Raw genomic sequence first — 16036 nt, 5'->3', positions numbered from 1 at the left:
CCTGTCCCTAGACACTTGACGGACTAACCTTATATAGAAGCAAATAAAGAGAGAATTCTGAAAACAGCAGAAGTGACAAGCCACCACAAATAAAAAGTACGTGTTCAGTAGCGGGATTTTCTTTAGGAACAAGGTGGCTCCAGAGGAGATACTGAGATGACATTCAAACTGACAGGGAAAAAAAAAAGAATGCTAAGAATTTTATATCTAGTAAGACCATCCATCAAAACTGAAAGAGAAATAAGGCTTTTTCAAGTTAAGAGACCCAAAAAATAATTCATTGCCAGGAGAATTTCACTACACGAGGTACTAAAATGTCCTTTAGATGGAAGGAAAATAACAAAAAATGATAACCTGTCATACGCTGGAGAAATAAAAAGCACCAGAAACAGCGGGAACAAGATACATGCCCTAGACAAACAAACACAGCTATTCATTTTGCTTAATTTCTTTAAGGCCTAGAATTTTGTAAGGAAACCGCACATCTACATTTTAGAGCTTAAATCATATTGATAACAGCAAAAGAATGTCACAGAAACAACAGTGGCAAGTGCAGCATTCCTGCATGTTATCAGAAAGCCAAGTGATTTACGTTAGATTGACATAAATTAGGAATGCATATTAAACATAATATATAATTATATAATATATAATAATAACCACTTCGAAAGATAGACTGTGTTTAAACGCTAAAGATTGGTTGAGATGGCAATTAAAGATAAAGAGGTCGGGAATATGGCTCAGTAAGAGCCCGTGCTGATCAAGAGATGGCATTTGAGTTCACAATCATGGAAAAATCGGGGCATGTGCCTATGAACACAGGGAGGAGCAGCGGTGGGCTTAGGGTACTTGCTCACTGACAGCCAACCTCTAGTTTCAGAGAGAGAATCTGTCTTTAGGGAATATAGTAGAAAATGGTATCCATGTCATCCTTGGGTTTTGGCTTGTGCCTGCACAGGCATATGCACTTGCAGACACATATGTGTGTAGTACAGATATATACAGCACGTCTACATTGCACATACACCCCACACAAACATATCCATACCAATGTAGATTAAATGTGTAGAGTGCTAGAAGTCAGATGAATTCCATGTTCAAATTCTCAATTATTGTATTAAGTGTGATTCCATTGAGCATGGAAGAGCAGAGACACCAGCCCTCTGGAATCTGTGTGCCCAAACTCGTTAGACAGCCTCATCCCACAGTGAAAAGACATGCTTCTTCAGCTCCAAAGCATGTCTCACAGCTAGCTGGTCCTTTAGAATCCTTGAGAGCTTCATCATGTCCCAGGCTGGCCCCCACTGTGGTAAATTTGGGAACCCATGGAGGGACTCACTGGTATGTTGTGCGGCTAACTTAAGCACAGGACAGAAGAGACTTTCATTGCAATGTGTCTAGATCTGGAGCTAAGGTTTTTTTGACAGTGATGTGCTGTCTTGATTCTAGGCAGCAAGCATTTCGTATCAGTAACAGTAGTTCAGAATGCACTCCCCTCTGGGAAGCCCTGTGGACTACTTCTTCAGAGCTCAGGGTCAAATTGAAATAAAACATATGTGTGTGTGTGTGTGTGTGTGTGTGTGTGTGCATTTGACCTGACTAATCTGCTTGTAAATGGTTTCCTTCACACAACTGAAATCTGTGCTCAGTTTCTTGTTTTTCATGTAACATGCTAGAGTACCTTCTTCAACAAATGTTGCAACTACTATAAGTACTTGATATTTGAGATGCTAATATTTGTTTTAATAATGTACGAAGTAGACATGGCTATCTTTTTACTCCTGCTATCTTTTCAAGCTTTTAAAAAACAAGATGGACAGAGAGGCATGTTGTTTCAACGCTCACAAGAGACAAGATTTGATCCCAGTGAGCCTGGATCTCTAACACTCTTTTATAGTTGTCATATTCTACATATTAAAGACCAGATCCACTTAAGAATTATTAATAATTTTATTCCAAATCATCTTTCCAAAATTATTCATTTCACCCAAAATAATTAAAATGAAAACAAAGCAGAGAAAGCAGGTAGAGTAGAGTAATAGGGAGGAAGGACTTTAGTGTAGTAAGCAAGATTCAGAATTTGGAATTAATCTACTTGATAGGCATACACATCATTACCAAAAGATTTACAACCGTTCATTACCTAATCTGGGTCCTTACGGAAGCTATGGGGAAGGAATGGGGACTTATGATTTCATGGATGTTAGGCGCCTGCATATAACTAGAGCTTCATAGTAGAGTAGCTAAGTTCAGAAAACGGCTTAGGAATCGCCACACTCCCTTCCTTTTCCTCCTCTTTCCTTAAACTTTGGGTCAGATTCCTCATCAATTCTGCATGCAAACACGCTAATCATTTAAGACACACAACCATCTAAGCTGGCAGCCAGCCCCTCCAAGGATGAAGGCATCAGGACAATATCAGGAACATCTATAATATCCTGGTGCACATCTCCAAGGAGACAACTGAGAGGTCTCAGTACCTTCCAAAAACAGCTGATTCCAATTACAGTTGCAGGTAGCCCACTGTAACGTGACACTGGCCTCTCAAGGGAAAAAATCTGTTTTTTCTTTGTTTGTTTTGTTTTGAAAGGGTAAAAAAATATAGCCTAACCCTTCCAAGGACCCCAAGCTAAAGGAGCCTTAACCCCTGGCCCTAGTGACTTCTGACCACCATTGCCACCCCCACCCAGGAGACCACGCAAATACAGACCTCTGAGACTATAGGGAAATGATTGGTTTGTGATTCACGGGTTTTGCAGTGATTGGTTGTAACTCACAGGCTGTTGCTATGAAATGATTGGTTTGTGATTTGCGGGCTTTGCCATGATTGGTGGGCTTTGTTGTGAGCTATGTAAAATCTGTCCCAATTCTGCCCTCTACTCCAACATGGCGTACAGGTGTGGGCCCCAAGCACACTCGGAATAAAAATTCTCTTGTATCATGAGTGATTTGTGGTATCTCCTTTCCTGGGAAGTGCGGCCTTTCAGTTTCACTGTATGAAAAAATCACACTATCAACTCATTCAAATTATTTTTGTCACTTAATTTCAATATGAGTCTTATTATAATGCAAAGTCATTTACACGAGGAATGAAAACAACTCAATTTTTATACATGTACAAATATTCATAATAACAGTTAATGAAAAAAAAAAAAGGCCATGCACTTGAAAGAGAATAATAAGAATTATATGGTAGGGTTCAGGGGAGCAAAGTAAAGAAGGGAAATGGTGAAATTATATTACACTCTGAAAAACTAAAATATGAAATTAAAATACAACAGTATTTTTATGTTGGCTAGAGAGATGGCTCAGTGATTAGGTAGACTTGGTGTTTCTTCTGGAGACCAGTGTACAATTCCCAGCCCTACAAAGCTGTTTGCAAATGCTCACATCTCTAGTTCCAAGGGACCTAATTCCCTCTCTGGAGCTCTGCCTGAACCAGTGATGCTCATGGTATACACATATATACGCAGGCAAAACCCAAATACACGTGAAAGGAAAATAGATCTTATATGAAAGCAGTTGCCTCCAAAGTATCTTGAGAATTTTTTAAAACAGATTAGACCAACATCTACAATTGTATTTGTCAATTCACTTAATCGCGGTGTTACATCATGTCATTAACTATCAGGTTAAGAGGAGGCGTGAAAGTCACAGAGCTGATGAAAAATGTGCAAATACTCTCTGTTCCTTATACTGCTGCCTTTGCCCTAAGTCCATATGTAGCATCCTCTGATCTTGGTTGGTAGATGTGCTTGCCTTTGTTTATTCATTTATTAATTCATTTAGTCATCCATCTATCATATCTATTGATCTATCTATCCATCCATCCATCTATCTATCTATCTATCTATCTATCTATCTATCCATTATCTATCTATCTATCTATCTATCTATCATCTATCTATCTAATCTATCTATCTATCTATCTATCTATCTATCTATCATCTATCTAATCTATCTATCTATCTATCTATCTATCTATCTATCTATCTATCTATCTACCTACCTACCTACTGTTGAGAGCAGTTTGGGCACCTCTAGTCAGCTGGTGGCAGAGAAATATTAATTTTTCAGGACACCTTGAAGCTGACCTGTAGGCAGGAAACTGGCTTTTGTGATGTGCCCCTTAAGAGCTAGAATTAAGCACATTTGCATCTGAAGTTCAGAGCAATTCACTTAGGACTGTAACCTGGGAAGTACATTTGCATTTGAAGCTCCTAGAATGCAGCTCAGGACCCGGCAGATTCTTCTCACATAGGCTTAGCAGCCTCTTTTATCACCTTTTGTCCCTGATCCTCACTCACAGAAGAATGTTTACAGGATCTTTGATCTACCTACCTACCTACCTACCTACCTACCTACCTACCTACCTACCTACCGACCGACCGACCGATCGATCGATCTATCTATCGATCTATCTAATCTACCATTTGTTTTACAAAAGCAGATTCCTCCTTCCAGGACCTCATGTTAGATTGTTAAACATCCTGGGCAGCATCTTGAGCGCGCCTCCTGGCGGACAACCAAGCATCTGTAACTCGCCCCCTCTCATACCCCTCCACTCCTGCCTCCAAAAGGAGGCTGCTCCATCGGTACCCATGAAGCTTTGTTGCTATTCAGTTCTCTTCAACCCCCGCTTTTATTATTGTCCCTCTGTTGAATCCTAAAGCTTGTGTGTCAGTTCACTAAACGCAAAGGTTATGAGCCACTCGACCTCCCTGCCTTCCCTTTGATCGTGCTGAAAGTTCAGTTCCTGCCTGCCTTTCATGGTTCCTTTCCTATTGGGAATAGGGGCTGGCCCTGATGTGTTGGGAGCTCCCTTGGTTGGGTCTCTGACCTAGGAGAATGTTAACAGTAGCAGAGAAGATTCTCTGAATTAGCCTGGCCAGGCTTTTCCATCAAACCTCACTCAAGAGTTTTCAAATTACCTCTCTCCAAGGCCAGTGAAATTTACTGTGTTGAGAGAATAGAAGACTGAAGGGTTGTCGAGTTTCCACTCAAGGTCATTATTAGGTCTGGTGCTGTTCTTCCAATATCTCACTTTTCTGTAAATTTAGTGTGTAGGACTCTTTTATGAGTCATATATAAGCCAGACCTCTTATAGTAGCTTCCAGAATATTCCTACACAGCAAGAACCTAAATTTCATTTATAGCAAATATGGTTTATAACATGTGGCTATCACAAAACCTTTACTAGCTTCATGAATGAGGATATGCTGGGGGAAGGCAGTGGCTCTAAGAAGCCTGTTCGTAGGTGCTAAGGGATCAGTTAGCTTGTGGGCTGTGTTGAGCTGCCCCAGCCATTTGTCTAAGCATCTCAGATTTTATTGCTTTCCGCAAGACCATGCTTGAGAGACAGAATTATGGAGAGTTGAAGGCAGGTTGTTCCAATTTGCTTAGAGAAAATGAGGGGTTATTATAACTGGTTGCTACTGGTATAAAAACAATGGTTTGAATAGTCAAGAACATTAGAAAAGCTGAGAGACAGAAAAACAATTCTTACGCAGGTTAGAAAACATTTTCCCTGAGGGGTTAACAAGTCTTTATGGAAAATCTATTCAGTGTACATAGTAATGTTTATGATGAGCAGTCACCTAAGGGGTTTTGGTGCTCGTAACATGCTTATAAGACAAAGGGAACAGCTGCACTAACCCTGTACTTTGTAAACTTGGTCCTTGGCCTCTGTCCCACCTGAAGGAAGACACATGCATCATGATAGAAGACTGCATACACCACTTTAGTTTCTCATGTCCCTCACTCCACTCCCATCTCTTCTTATTGGAATCCTTTTCCTCAGTGATGTGCATTTTAAATACCATCCAACCCAGAAACATTCTTCACCTCCTGGATCATGCTCCCTCCCCCTGCATCACTCTTCACCTCCTGGATCATGCTCCCTCCCCCTGCATCACTATCTACTCATTGGAAGGACTCCATCACCAACGGCCAGTCAATGACAGAGCTCCTGTGCTGGCAATTTAAACTTGGTACATTGACTCTCACATACACCACCTCTGTCATTCTTTCCTGGAAAGCCGTAGCGCAAGTTCTTACAGCATTTCTTCCCTGTCATTCTGTTTCCTGACAACTCAGGTGTTGCCAACTGGGAACTCCAATGCGTGTCATGTGTTAGTATCTTGAGTTTGCCCCTTGTCATTTCAATGGTAGGCATCTGGACTACTGAACAAAATACACCTCTGTGATTTTGAAGCACTAGCTATTTATTATGGGAGGCTAACAACTGTCCTTTATACAGCATTATCTTAGACAGCTGACATAGAGTACCAGTCCAGAGTTACCATGTGACACAAAATGACCATCTATGTGGTGACTTTCGGTTCGTGAGTTGGGCAGGTATTTGTGGAACAGGCCTTCCTTGGCTGCAAGCAAACAGAGTAGAATCATGTGCATATGTAGGCTAACCCATTACCACACGCTTCTACCACTATAAGTCAATCTGCAGTCCCACGAGGCTGGCCTTAGTGGTTCCTGGGAGCTTGTTAGAGCTGCAGAATCTTGGGTCCCTCTTTAGGGTTTCCAGCTCTACTCAGACAAGATTTTCCTTTTAATGAAAACTCGCAAGTGGTTTCCATGCTCATTAAATTTGGAAAGCAGCTCTGCGGTCAACAGGATAAATCTCTCAGTGCCCTGGGTGACTGAACTCTGATATCTTCACCGCATTTGCACTTTAAGCCATGGTGGGAATAGCACTTTTTCCCATGACTGCTCTCGACCGATGACTCACTGCCGCAGATATATAAAGGGAATCTCACCCTCTGACCTGTGAGACTCAGACTTGGTTGTTGGATTCTCTGGTGGCCTTTCTGCATTTCCCTCAGATCTAACTTCTGAGACGTCTCAACCAAACTTCTGTCCCTCATGCCATGACTGGAGGTCAGAATCTAGGGTCTTTCCAGTACCAGACAATGAACGTTTCCTCCTAATGCAGTACCTCTGAGTCCATTTTAAAATTTTAAAATTTCTAGGAGACTAAAACCCAACATGAGGAAACCTATGTATTGTGTTGGTTATTTTAGATTAAGTGAGTGATATCTCCTGGTTTGAAATACAGGGTTTTCATTTTATTTCGTTTTATTTTATTGATGGATCCAAAACAGTAGGAATTACTGCTGTTTTGGACCTGTCAATGGTATTTACATAGTTGATTTGAGAAGAAGACAATCCTACATCAGCTTTCTGGGCAACACACTAAGGTGACACAAAATAGAAAGATATGCTTGTAACCACCCTTGTCACAAAATCAACAAAAACAGGAAAACACAAGCAGAGGGACAGACTTAGTTGAGGACATCATGTGTTACATGTGGACATCTTTAGCTTTTAGTAATTTCTGCAGTATAGAAACTGTTAAAAACAGAAAACCTGCTTCATCACCCTGGAGGCCAGTAGCACAAACCATCAAGCATGGAGGCTGAACGAAGGCATAGAGCTAAGCTTAGCTAGAAAAGGTACTCGAAGCAAAGGCAATTTGAGAGATATATGTTCAGAGTCATGAAGGTGACTGTCTCTCCGCTGGAGGAATCACACATTTCGCCTCATCTTCCCTTCTATATTCTGCATGTGAGCATTGTCTCCATTTAGAAGTGAGGGTTCACAGAGGAAAGTTAACTTGAATTGTTAGCTATGCCACAAAGAAAAAAATGAGATGCCCTGGAACTTGAAAGCGGGACTGTGGTCTACTGAGCTCTGTGCTACTTTATTTTATAGCACTAAAAACCTTCTCATGAGAAAGGCATAACTCTAAAATTACATGATGATAGCACCTCATGTACAGACACATCATATTATCCATGGGTCTCTGCTCCTGACATATGCTATGCCTTTATGTGCACAGCTTGAAATGGGCTAGAAACAGAATAGCTCTGAGTTTGAGCCATGCCCTGCAGGTGAGAGCAACACAGGTGGTGGCTGGCAACACACAAGGAAAGCCTGTGTGTGTGTGTGTGTGTGTGTGTGTGTGTGTGTGTGTGTATGTGTGTGTGTGTGTTTGTGTGTGTGTGTGTGTGTGTGTGTGGTGGGGGTGGTAAATGCTCAGTGCTAGACTAGGGTGGTGATTACACCACTGCATGCAGTTGCTATGACAAATCATTCAGCAGTGCTTAGGGCTGCATTTTATTATGCAATTAGATCTTACTAATGTGGTTTTTCAAGACAAGCAAAAAGTCCTGTGGACGTAGCAATGGTTATGAAGAAGCATATATGGCCTCTTTGGATACACAATATTCTGCAAACAGTAATTGTACAGTGAAAGATTTCACTTTAAAGTTTGTTCTCTGCTGGATCATTGGAAATATGTCTTGCTGTTATGACGATGCAGAAAAGTGTGCTACTTTTTAAAAAGTCAAAAGAGGTAACTTTTATTACAGGTACATTATATCCCTATGTGAACATGTGCTCTGACTTTCCCAAGTATTCTAAAATGTAAAACATGCTGCAATATCAAGCGAAGCATTTAATGATCATTTAGAGCCAGCGATGCTGCACAGGGCTGGGGCTGAGATAAAACACAAGCACATCATAGCAAGTGAAACTTAAGGATAAGCTACATTCAATCAACTTTGCATTAATGAAATTACTGATTGGTCCAATGATAAGATAGTAATTCATTAAAATTTATAGTTATGACATGATGAGAATCTCAACTTCCTTGAGTCAGTTGGCCTCACCACATTTCACTCAACATACATAGCAGGTCATCTTGACTCCTTAGCTTTGTTTTAGCACAGAAGGCCAACATTAAGAAGGTGATAGCTTATATTCTTTTGTGTTTGAGGTTTATTGAATAAAATCTGTGTGATCTGTCCATATGTCAAAACTGTTTCCCCTCTCCCCTCCTCTGTCTCCTTCTCCCCAATCTCTTTCTCCTGCTCCCTGTCCTGTTTCTTATATATGTCCATAGATGTGCATGAGTATAAATGAATTCATGTTGCATAGTGAGTTAATAATCTGGTGTACAGTATACAGGTTAATGAGAAGATACCAAGTTAAAAATTGCATGGTGAAAAAACAGGTAGTTTGGAGAATAAATCTAAGAATCATACTTGTAGTGCACAAGCCTGACTTCTTTGTCGTTGATGTCATCTGCTACATTTTCTTTCTATACCAACACTCCTCACAATGCATCGTTTGTTGGCTTATGAGTTTCTTATATTTAAGATTAGGAAAAGCACTGAGAGCTGTCGAATCAACATGATTATCTACGCCTTGATCATCAGTGCCCACTCAGTCCTTTCCTGTTTAAATTTCACAATTCATTAGGCAGGCTACAGCTGCCAAAGCACTTCTGGTTGTGTGAAGGGGAAACTCAATCTCTCTAATATAGAAGAGCTTTGTGCAGAGTTCTGTCAGGTTCTCCGCAATAAACCACTGCAATTAACTTAATTCTGCTCCTGATTGTGTCAGTGACGTGAAGTTCCTTGTTAAGCCAAACAATTTAAAAAGAATCATGGGTGCTTTTCTTGAAGAAGTCTTGAGGTATATGGAAATTGAGAGTGAAGTTGTATTTCTGTGAAATGTCAGAAGCTATACCCATGAAGTTTCCCCAACATGGCTGCCTAACATGATCTGAAGATAGACAACATCAACAGACATACTAACATGGAAGACAGAAAGCACAGGAGGCCTCAACCCTAGACACAGAACTACAGGTAGCTAAGGATCACTAAGAGAGGGAAAAACAGTCTTTCCTGGGAAAGAGCACACCAATTAGTTATCCAATACCAAATGGTCAGCCCTGAAAACACATACGTGTGACATTATAAACAGAGAACATATTGTATTTGTATATTATGTATTTATGTGATAAAATAAAAGAAAGAAAATACATAAGTTTAAAAGGGAGCAATGGGTGGGGTAACTGGGAATGTCTGATGTGAGGTGAAGGCAGAGAAAACTTATGTAATTAGAATATCAAAATAAAGTATCTAAAAAAAATTCATATCACCTGAACAATCCCTTTCAGTACCATCACAGAGGGGTCATGAGAAATGATCCCCATAGAACAGAAACTTACTATTTCTAGGCTGGATTCCCTCTGAAACACTAGGAAGAGAGGTCAACTAGTAGGTCAAAGCATAGTGATTGGAAGGATGGGCTCATATTCACAACAAAACACAGCGAAACAATGGAGAGTTACATATTTGACGTCTTCAATAACACACCTTTATCGGAACGGAACTGCATGCATAAAGGGAGTCACAGCCTGCTGATGTGCCCCTGAAGTGGCTACAACACAAGAAAGGAACCCACATGTAGTCCTCCCCACTCCCTGCGTGTGCATTCTGGTACAGGTCCTTTGTGAAAGACATGGAAGATGAGGACTGTATTCCAGAGAGAGGTAATTTTCTTAGATTGTGGGCTTCTTTTCTTTTCAGCATGTGAATGCTCTTCAGCATCGATAATGAGATATATTTTCATGCACGGATGGAGCATAATACCTAAAGGAATGGATGTAGTGAACTCTTGGTACTGATCAAAATAGGTTGGAATAGGAGTACACCCCTCTACAGAGCCATCTTTTTGTAGGAAATGTCACAATCCAGGATAGGTCTAAATGTTAACTGCTTCTCCTGTGCTGCTGATCTTACCTTTCCCCCTCTGTGAGATATATTCAATCTCATACAACAGGCAAGAAATTGAAAATCCTTTTAAAAATGTATAATATGAAAAACCTCAGAAGACCTGAGAGGTGGAAACTCAACATTGCAGTGTGACTTTTCAATAATCTCTCTTTTACAATAACCAAGTTTTAGGCTGCAGCAGAGGCTGGAAGGAAGCATGGAATGACGGAATTGGTGATATAGAATATGTCATCATTGAACTCATTAGAAACACACTGATAGGCTTAGCTAATGTGCATAAACAAATGGAATCTACTAATGACTGCTTATTTAAATCCAGATTCTATGCAGAGAGCTGTACCCATATCATTTTGTTTTGTTCTCCTAGAAATTATCATAGGAATCTGAAACACACTGTGCCTGTGGTTTGGACCACACCATAGTGAGGCGTCTGATCCTGAGCTGGCTGAGTTAAGTGTGGTGGGGTATGTGAATCCCATATACAAGGTGCTGGGCTGGACCACCAGCAGAATGGTAATGAGGATATCAAGGACATAGTGGGAGAGGCCTCTAATGTAGACTTGAAAGTGGATGCAAAATTAGAGAAATGAGACAGACAAGATAAGGATGTGTTGCACTGGGCAGCACATATACGGTGGTGGTAGTGGTATTGTGTCATTGCTGATGATGCAAATTCTGACTAGAATGTGTTTAGGCTTCATGCAGGCTGAAACTATCCATATCCATTCTCCCCTTTTATCCAGAAAGACATGCTTTCATAATTTCTCAGAATTCTCCAGAGTGAATAAGCCCTTCCAATCTATCTGTGATCTTTCTACCAAGGAGACAGGACACCGTAATAGAATTGCTACTATAAGCAAATGTCAACTGGGACTCATTGTTAGCATATATAGAATTGGTCCCATAACTCCAATTGTAGAAACTTCATCAGGGTTTGCCTTCCCTGCTCATCTCAGATGTCCAAGTGCACCCCTTTCCCTGGAGACCTGCCTCAGCCTACTTTACAGTTCTTGGTAATTCTGGACAAGATGTCAGAAGCTTGTGTGCCAGGCCTTCCTCACAATCACCATGAGAGCTGTACTTGCTCCAGGCCCGTTTTGTTCTGTCAGGTTTTCTGTAGTGGGCATGGTGATCGTCTATATTGTTGCCACGTGTGCAGTTGGCCTCTGATCTTCCAAAAGCAGATCCCAGGATCTCTGAAAGAAGAGGTCTCTGAAAGCTCTCTCTCAGCATGGTATGGACGACTTTCATAAAGACCCTAGCAAACTTCTCATTTTCTGAATTTCACAAGGACTAAGACAACGGTTAGTTCTTTAACATGTAATAGTCATCTTTCTTCTCTCTTACAAGTTAGAGCAACTAACTGTCCTTACTTTGTTATTTATGACACTAGTGGATTGAACGAGAGTGGCTCCCATAAGTTCATATGTATTGAAACACTGGTCTCTAGTTAGTGGCTGTTTGGAAAAGATTAGGATGTGAGCTTTGCTGGAGGAAATGTGCCATTGTAATGTCTTGAGGCATCAAAAGAATCGCCTCTATCTCTTAGGTGCTATGATCATAGGCATGTACAATCACTTATGATTTATATGATAGTGATCCATTCCAGAGCTTCATGCATGATAGGCAAATATTTGGGGACCATCTCCAAGCTCCTGTTTCAGATTAATGAAAAGATACTTAGGGTTAGATCATTAGATTGTTTCACTAAAGTTTAATAGAATACAAGAGTGAGACATAAAAGAAGAAGCTAATGTCTCAGGAATGTGTAGTTTTAATAGTTCGGATATTTGTATCTGGACATTATATTACCAATATATAAAATGGCTGCATATTCCTTATAAGAAATTATGAAATACAGATCTTAGAATTCTTAATCTACCATTATTTCTTATGTGTAGCACAATATATTGGGAAATAGGTAAGAACTAGATAAATACATTTTAATTTTATTTTTATCTGAAAATATTTAATGTGCCACTGGAAATCACAGCAGCTATTAGCTCTCTTAGTGTCATGTCATATTTGAATAATTTCTTTGTGCTTTAGGTAATTTAAATTCCAGTGACTGTGCAGTCAGCAAAGAGTGGGGCAGAAGTTACTCTTAGCACCCAGTGTCCTGCACTATAAAAAAAGCTGTTAACTTTCATTGAGTTGAAGTTCTCAACAAGAAGGTTATAGATCCATTTTGGTAATAATCTTCAGAGTATAAGGATGGGCTATAGAATGTAGTTAGAAATTATGCTGGTGTAGTAAAGTTTCATTAATCGCTTCTCTTTTTTAAAAATGTATGATTTCTCTAGCCCCAGGTAGTTGGCTAGATTTTTCATACCAGGCATGATTTCCCTTCAGTTAAGTTAGCCTTGGGTCCATAGCTGCTTGTTTACAGTTAGATATGAGTACCATTTTTGCACCTTTAGGGCTTTCCTTTCTTTTCTTTTTTGTTTTAAGATTTATTTATTTTATGTATATGAGTACACTGTATCTGTCAGACACATCAGAGGAGGGTATTAGATTCCATTGTAGATGGCTGTGAGCCACCATGTGGTTGCTGGGAATTGAACTCAGGACCTCTGGAAAAAGTCAGTGCTCTTAACCACTGAGCCATCCCTCCAGCACCTAGGACTATCTTTTTATGCAGGTCATTGTTGTGGTTCATAGATGTTAAAGATCAGCAAAATTATTGGTTTCTTCATTCCTTTGGCAGCACCTCTACTACAATAAAAGCTACTGGCAGGAAGAAGGCTTTCAGGTTAGATACACCTAGACAAAACACCCAAGTCCTGTCTCCAAAGTGTACAAAGTTTTCAGGACATAATTTCAACATCTGAGAATTATTCAATATATTATTACTATATATATTAAACAATTATCTATATGTGTGTGTATTGGTGTGTGATTATTTTATAATTAAATTATACTATAAATAATTTATGTAAATATGAGACAATACGATTCCTTGACATTTTATCAACACCCTTTATTTTATTTCTCTTTTCTCCAATCTTTTCCTTTTGTGTTGACATAGTTTCCCATTTCCCAATTAAAGCCTCCTCCCTATCTACCCATTTTCCTCTTCATATCAGCTGTATCATGATCTTCTGTTCTGATTTTCCCCGTGGCCTCTTTTCCCTTTACTGCTTTCTGTGGCTATACCATGTTACATACCCACACATGATGATTTAGATAGGAAACACAGATGGGAGGGGAAAGATGCTTCTCTTTTCTGCAAATGGAGATCATTGTGGAAAGCCACAGTCGCTTAGAATGCAGAGATCAAGTGACCATGATAAATGCTTCTGCAGTTGATCCATTTGCAACATAAGTCTTGCACACAAGGCTCAGGGAATGTCATAAAAGAGGACACAGAAAGACGGTATGAAACCGGAACAGGAAGTCTGCTGTCTAATACCCTAGGAAAAGTTTCAGAAGGTTGTAAACTGCTTCATATGGGTGCTGGAAGCCAAACCAGGCACCTTAGAAAGAGCAGTGCACCCTTTTACCCACTGACTCAAATCTCTAGTCATGTCCTTTGAATGTTTTAAGTTTTAAAATAAACCATGTCTCTAAAAAGCTAATATTAATTTATTCTTTTAGTGTTATACCCACATATCTTATATGAATGGGAATCATGAAATGTCCCTGCCATTAAAACGTGCCTAATTTTATAAAGTTAATCCTGTTTTTATATTTCTAGTAGGCCTAGTTGAACTATATAGTTCTTAGCAAGATGTCTATACCAAGAAACATCTCTACTATCATAACTGCAGATAGCTAGATCCCAGTGCAAAACCACAAAGAGGGCAGCATTCATCCTTCAGAAGAAAACTTTCCTATTGCAATAACACTTGAAAAATTCCAATTAGATGAGGCAAAAGTCATGGACTTCAATATGGGGATTACAAATATTTTCAAGAACCATAGAGGAAGTATAACTAAACTCTTTAGTGAAGTAACAGAAAACACAAATAGTTCAATGGAATAAGAAAAACAGTTCAAGATATGAAAGTAGAAGTAGGATCTTGGAGGTGTACTTAAATAGAAATAAAAATAGAAATTAAAAAATTAGAATGCTAAACACAAACCTCAGAGGTAAGACTCACCTACAGTTTATATTTTAGGTCTTCAGAACAAAATAGGAAAAATTATACCCCAATTAAATACAATTTAAATTAAAAGAAAGATCCAAGCAGAAAAATATTTGAGAAGTCCGGGACACTATGGAAAGACCAAATTTATAAATAATAAGAACAGAAGTGGAGAAGAAAGAGGACAATGATGATGATGATGACAATGACATTAACCTCTATAAAGAAGGAAAAGGAAGAGGAGAAGGAGGAGAAGAAATATTTAGTTTAAAACTACAGAAAATATTTACAAAACACCCAGAGAATAAAATTTTCCTAATGTCAAAAAGGAGGTGATTATCAAGGTACAATAATCTTATAGAACACGAAATAGAAAGGACCAGAAAAATAATTCCCCACAACATAACATAATCAGAACACTAAATGTACATAACAAACAATATTAAAGGTCATAAAAGGAAAAGACCGAAAAACATATCAAGGCAGACCCATCTGAATACACTAAAGACTTAAATGGAAACTCTGAAATCCATAGGAACTGGATGGATGTTCTATAGAGATATCACAGATATAAGAACAGACAACTATATCTAAAAAAACTATCAATTCCAATTGACAGAGAAAAAAAAATTCATGCTAAAGCCAATTTAAGCAATTTTAATATTATAATCCAGCTCTATGGAGGGAATTAAAATAAAAATTCAGTCTTAAAGGGTTAACTACCACTGAGAACATACAAAGAATGAATAATCCAAGAACAATAAATCAGAAGAGGAGAAAAAGCCAACAACATAGTTACAAAATAACAGAAATCCATAAACACCTCTCATAGTTAAACTCAACATTAATAATTTTAATTCTCCAATAAAAAGACACAGACTAACAGATTGTATTAGAAAACAGGATGCATCTTTCTGCTTTATCTAAGAAACAACTTACCATCAAGAATAGATATCACCTAAGGGATAATAAAATGTATTCCACGAAAAATACTCATGAAACTAGCTGGTATAACCATTTTCATATCTGAAAAATAAACTCCAAAACAAAATTAAGTAGAAGAGATAGAGAAAAATACTGTATACTTATTAAAAATTCTACCATGGAGATATTGAAATTTTAAGCATTTATGCACCAGTGACAAGGACAGATAAGTGTATAAATGAAAAACTACTGTAGTTAAAAATCACATATTGAATGTCATATAATGATAGTGAGTTATTTCAATATGCTACTCTTATCAATAAACTGGTCATTGATCCAAAACACTAAACCAAGATGCACTGGAATTAAATAATATCATAAGTTAAATGGACCTAGAAGACATCTTCAGAATATACCATC

The 16036-nt window shown here is 38.8% G+C and overlaps 1 protein-coding gene across 1 annotated transcript in view; it reads right to left on the bottom strand.

The window, feature by feature from the left end:
* Nucleotides 1-16036, bottom strand: part of THSD7B (thrombospondin type 1 domain containing 7B) — a gene marked incomplete at both ends in the record, with an annotated part of 731038 nt that overhangs the window by 147983 nt on the left and 567019 nt on the right. The window lies entirely within an intron of this gene.

This window comes from Micromys minutus, assembly GCF_963924665.1.
Source record: "Micromys minutus genome assembly, chromosome: 6".
Classification (NCBI taxonomy): Eukaryota; Metazoa; Chordata; class Mammalia; order Rodentia; family Muridae; genus Micromys; species Micromys minutus.
The sequence above is the reverse complement of the archived record's forward strand: the minus strand, read 5'-3'. Positions and strand labels throughout refer to the sequence as shown.